The 5,917-nt window shown below is 29.5% G+C and overlaps 1 long non-coding RNA gene across 1 annotated transcript; it reads left to right on the top strand.

Annotated features, from left to right (window-relative positions):
* The first annotated feature begins 3,306 nt into the window (after positions 1-3,306).
* Positions 3,307-3,896, top strand: LOC104716134 (uncharacterized). The gene is made up of 3 exons (XR_015569101.1): positions 3,307-3,432; positions 3,502-3,628; positions 3,714-3,896. It is a non-coding gene; the product is annotated as an uncharacterized LOC104716134 (long non-coding RNA).
* The last annotated feature ends 2,021 nt before the right edge of the window (positions 3,897-5,917 follow it).

Below are 5,917 nucleotides of genomic sequence, written 5' to 3'. Positions count from 1 at the left end.
CTCTTAAAAAACAAGACTGTTGTAAGTGACAATGGTAGGCTTAATTTTCCAAAACTCTCCATGATCCATAAAAAGTATGTGGCCTTCTTCAGTTGGCATTGAGTATGTGTTATTGCACAAATGTACAGCTTACGTGTCATTAGCATTTTATTGAGTATGTGTTATTCTTGTGTGTTAGTACTCTTTTCCTTAATTTACATGGTCGAGCAGTTACACAAGTGTTCAATGCCGCCGCCGTTGCACTCTCTTTGGATTTGTTACGAATTACTAGTATCTTATGGGTTACAAGTAAGTAATTAATGACATAAATTGATTGACATCAAAGGTGATTTCAAATTCACCAAAAAAAAAAAATCGAATTAAATTTTGGAGAAAAATAAAAAATAGTATCAAAAATCAATCTCTTCAGACTTCAGATATACTAGCTACTAGTACTTATTATTAACCAGAGCTAATGAACCCAATCCAAAAAGTCGGTTTAAACATCCTTTTTGTATTTTATTCTTGCTTGTATTTGAACAAATTGTAGAGAAACTCATGAGTGAAAATACACCAAATAATAAAAACGTATGATTTAAAACTCAATTGTTTTGGAATAGAAATAATATCCATTTTTTTGGATTGGTGTATTATTATCGGTAATAAAGATAATACCCAATTGTTTTGAATACCCCGGTAATAATACACAATTGTTTTGGATTAGAATAAAAATACACCAAATAATAAAAACATGTAATTTAAAACCTAAAACAATTAGTATTGTTATTTTCGTAATCATAATTTTTAACAAAATAAATTTCAGTTTTACCCCAGTTATCTAATTAATTATGAATTTTTAATAGAAAAACTCTCAATTTTTTATTTACCATATCAAACTGAAAATTAACCCTGGTTATCTATTTTTTTCTCTCTTCTTCCTTCTTCCCTATCTAATGTACATAATAGCCTAATCAAAATTAACGGTGGCATTAATTATTAATTTTTTGGGGGATCGTATATAAGGTGAGAGGTAGACGTTTTTAGGGTTAGATAACCTATTTTCGCCTCACTTATTGAAAGAACGATTTCTAAAAGTACCTAAGAGTTCTAAAGTCCTTTTCTTTGAAGCTTTTGTGCATGTTTTTGTGACATCTGTCCGTGCGAGTGGAAATCTGAGGCAAGAACCGTGAGAGAAGCAGTTGGTGGTGTGATTTTCGTCATGTTTAAGAGGTAAGTGCGAGATCATGACTTATCTAAGCGATTATAGAAAAACATAAAAAATTAAAATGGTAAAATGGTTTAAATGCACCAACTAATACTCTAGGTAGGCAGTTTGATATCACAAAGTAGCAAGTTGTACCCCACAAAAAATTTCTGTCGGATCCTCTCTTAATCCCAAATAATAATTTTACCATAATACTTTAATTTGAAACAGTTTACTGTTACCTAGTTAATTTGTGATTTGTAAAAAAACATTTAAAATCTTAATAATGTGGGGTTATTGGATTAATTTTTCTTAATAAAATCAACAAAAGTTTTGTGTTATTCAACTAAAACAAAAAATCTATGATTATTAATGAATTAAATTATTATATTATTATTTTATGATTTTATACACTTTTATTCACAATATAAAATCATGAAAATTTTATAAGTTTATAGAAAAACTAATCAATAAAATTTAAGAAAAACTCTCTAACAATCTTTATAATATTCATATAGCTCACTTTCAATGATTTTATTGAAGCCCTTAAAATTGTTTCTAAAATTGAATCCAATAACAACCCCTTAAAGACTTTTGATGTTACTCATAAGTGTTAATTTTATATAATTATTAATTTATGATATTAATGAGACCATATGCTCTATTTTAAAAGTTTGTAATTCTCATGCTACACTCAACTTCAGTTTTTTTTTTGTTTTATATATATATAAAAAAAAATTATATGATTATTAATAAGATCATATGCTCTATTCTTAAAGTTTGTATTTCTCATGCTACAATTCAGTTTGTATTTCTCAAGCTACACTTATACTATTTCTCTCTTATCCAAATATGTATGCTTAATAAAACATGGAAAATCATAAATATCAATTTAAATATATTTTTTTACAAATAATCAATCTTTTATCTACATATAGGATAATAAAATACAAACAGATAGTATACATTTGTGGTGTCGTGAAATTAAGTGTATAACGTCGTGCACTATTCAATAAATAGTAGTCTAATAAAAGTTGAAATTTAACAGAAAATAATACATAAATATTAATATATACTTTCAACCATAAATTATTAAATAACAAGCTTTGTATAAAACTTTCATTGCACCACCTAGCTAGATGGTTGATTAGCTATTTTTATTACCCTTTTACAAATTAATGAAAATTAGGTGTAAACTAAAAAAAATTAATATAGAATATAATTATACTTTTCAAAAAATCATCTATTGTATTTGTAATACGAGTCTCGTGGTTTTATATTGGCATAGTTTTAAAATTATGTTTGCAATTGTTCAAAATTAGTCATCTAGCTAACCATGAATACTTCCTTGATGTTTTAAAAAAAAAAAGTTAATTAGTTGAATAAAAAATACATTACTAATGTTTAGGTTTTACTCTTAGAGACCATTTATGGACCTAATGCTAATTAGTTATTTAGGCTCATTAAATGGCTGCTATTGCGTTTATTCGAACGGACGAACAATTTTAGTCAAAATTATGAATCGACAGGTCTGACTTTTCCACGTGTCATTAATACAGCTGAGCTGGACAGTAACCGTAACGGTTCAATTCAACACGCTTGGTTTGAGAGACCTGAGAGTTCTTTCAAAAACCATCTTTAGCGATTACCAACAAGGCAACAAAAGAAACAAACAAATTAAGAATTACAATTTTGACATTTGCAAATTCTTGTTCACACAAAAATTTGATACGTGTACCATTTATGTTTAACAGCTTTACTTGAAAACTTTTACTATCTACAAAAATCATAGGGATAACGTCCTATTTCCCCATCAAAACTATCTTATCGTACTAGATGGAGCCGGAACTTTGACATCGTCGTAAGTATCCACAAAACAAGATCTCTCAACCTATATATCTCCAAATCTAAAGTTCTCATTTACTTCTCCATATTTTTTGGTTTAATCGATTTACAAATTAAACCGCTAGAAAACCAGTCAAACCAGATATAAAACATAGTTTAAAACCCGATTGACCTTATAAACCCGACCCGGTCTAAGAATTTTTATAACCCGATCAGAAATTCTCAAACCTAAGAACCCTAAAATCATCATTTTCTAAAATCATCATTTTCTAAAATCATGAACACCGTCTCTTGCATTGGGGCAATATGTTTCAGGTGGGTGCATAAACCCAGCCAATTTCCTACCAAACTCTCGCTTATCCACCACTGGCGCCAAGAGAAGCCCTCGTGACTTCCACATTCCAGTAATCATTTGTGTTCTTAATTGATTTTGGAGTTGAAAAAAATTTGTAATTTGAGAATTTTTTTTGCAGATTTTATCTTCATTTCTGATCGGATTTGATGTGTTCTTGGTTCAGTGAACCATGATTCCAATCACCAGAACTTGAATAAACCCAACTAAGAGTTTTGGAGCTGCAATCGTCTATAAAAAAGGACCACGTGAATCTCCATTATATACAACAATTATGATTGATCTTTTATGTCAATTTGGTTGAATTGTTTATTTGATTTTTCTTGGATGCAGTGGATTTTCTGGGTTGGACGGACCATTCATCCGAGCAGCCTTCATTAGCATTCAAAAGCAGAAGCTGATTTTTTTTTTTTGGGTTTTTAGAAGTTCACAGTTGCTTTATCTTTGTTTGTATTGAGCTTTGACATTTTTGAGATCTGGTCATATTTGTTTAAATGGATTTTTCTATTTCTTCTTCTCTCTGGGTTATTTGATGTGGATGATCTGGTTAAACGTTAATGAAAATATGATATAGTGTTCGTTGAGATGGGGAAAAGAGATTTAAAAAATAAAAAAGAATTGGTGATTTAATTATATAAACGGGTCGAAATCAGGTTGAAATCGGTTTACAACTTTTGTTAGTTGGTTAGACAACCAATAAACCAATAATTAACCAATTAAACCTGTATTTATGGAGAAATTGATGAGAATTATGGATTCAAGGAGATTTAGAAATAAAATTTTGGATTTGGAGAGATATAGGATGAGAGACATTTGTGCAGAGATATTTAAGACGAGGTGAAAGTTCTGGCTTTATCTAGTAAGATGTGATAATTTTCATGTGGAACTAGGACGTTTTCCCAAAATCATACATATAAAATTGTTGAAAAGGTGAGTGTCGTATGTATAAAATGGTCTAACATGTGATTTGAAAATTTCCAAATACATGATGTTTCCAGTTTTCTTGATTTGGTGGAAAATGCATACGATTTGCAACATGAAATTTGACCTTGTTGTCCCAAATTTTTTTTTTTTTTAATTTGACCTGTTAATTACCATGCATGCATGAAAATATGAGTACGTACTGCCTTATGCATTTGGATACATACACCATTAATATTAATTTGACCTGTTTATTTTTAGTTTTAAGTTTAGGTTAATCAAGTCTATCAAGATCTCGTATATGGAGAAAGGAACGAGTCTTTCATTAGGGGAACGTCACAACTACGACAGCATGGCATCAGTACGTCGTTTCTTTTAGACAAATATACTCCTAACAAACTAAGTTGAGTTTGAGTTTAGACTTTAGAACTTCACAAATTAAGAACGGTTCGTCAAGTTTGGATGAAAAGTGTCATGTATACAAGTCCACAATATCATAATGTAAGAAAAATTAGTGAGAATTTGTTGTTTCTGTCAAACGTTTGAACTGGTTAGGCAAAAGTATAATTCTCAATCTTTTTTAATGTTAATATTTTTCGAAGTTAAAAACAAATTATGCAAGATGGAAACTCTATTAAAAATAATGTAAGATTTTCAACAAAAGATGTTTGTGTTTATAAATCTAATCACCAAGGAGAAACAAATAAGGGAAAAATTATTGGAGAAATTCTTTAACCAAAAATCAAATATATTGTTGTAGAAAATATTTTGAATAGGAATATACATATATATTATATATATATATATATATATAATGCATGGGAGCTATTTTAAAATAAGATATATGTTTGACATAGTTGTGTGAAGTGCAATATATTTGAAGCCCACATTTGGACCGAACGGTAGGAGTTGGTAAAAGGTTGTCTACCGTACTGCAAGCACTTTATCACTTTCACACCTTAAGTTCGTACGTAACGACAACGGGTTTGGTAACAAAAATAAAATATAAATGGAATTGATTGACCAGGTTACAATATTATACTGTACATACCAATCGAAACAAAGTCCTTTTATTTTTTGTTTTGTCAAAGAGAAATAAAGTCCTTTAATTAGTTCGTCAAATATAATAGAATTAATCCAGCCTACGCTATTTGTTATTCGCGATGTCCTTTTAGGAAGCCTGGATAGGTTGCATATTTGTCTTTGGCTCTTGAGTAGCACAATGTACATCCATCTCTTTATTCGTTACTAAGACAAAAAAAAAAAAAAAAAAAAAAAAAAAAAAAAATCCAAGGTTAACTGCTTGATCACCAGCCCCGGCTCAATGGGATGGCAAGAAGTGACTGTTTTTTTTAAAAGAAAAACTCTACAGAAAAGTCCTTTATTCATTAATAAGACAAAAATATATATATATATATATATCTTCGGGTACACGTATTTTTTTTGTAAATAACTCTACCGTTTAGTCGTTTTAGTTTACATATTAATTACTGTGCAAAATAATATTATTCTTTTTTTTTGTTGCAAATGACCCTTGATTAACTCATCTTCTCCATAGAAATCCGGGAGAAGCTGCTTGCACTATGCCACTATGGTTTTCTCAACGATTACTTCAC

Source organism: Camelina sativa, chromosome 10 (genome assembly GCF_030686135.1).
Source record: "Camelina sativa cultivar CO46 ecotype springtype chromosome 10, ASM3068613v1".
Taxonomy (NCBI): Eukaryota; Viridiplantae; Streptophyta; class Magnoliopsida; order Brassicales; family Brassicaceae; genus Camelina; species Camelina sativa.
Note: the sequence above shows the minus strand (reverse complement) of the source record. Positions and strands in the feature narration are given on the sequence as shown.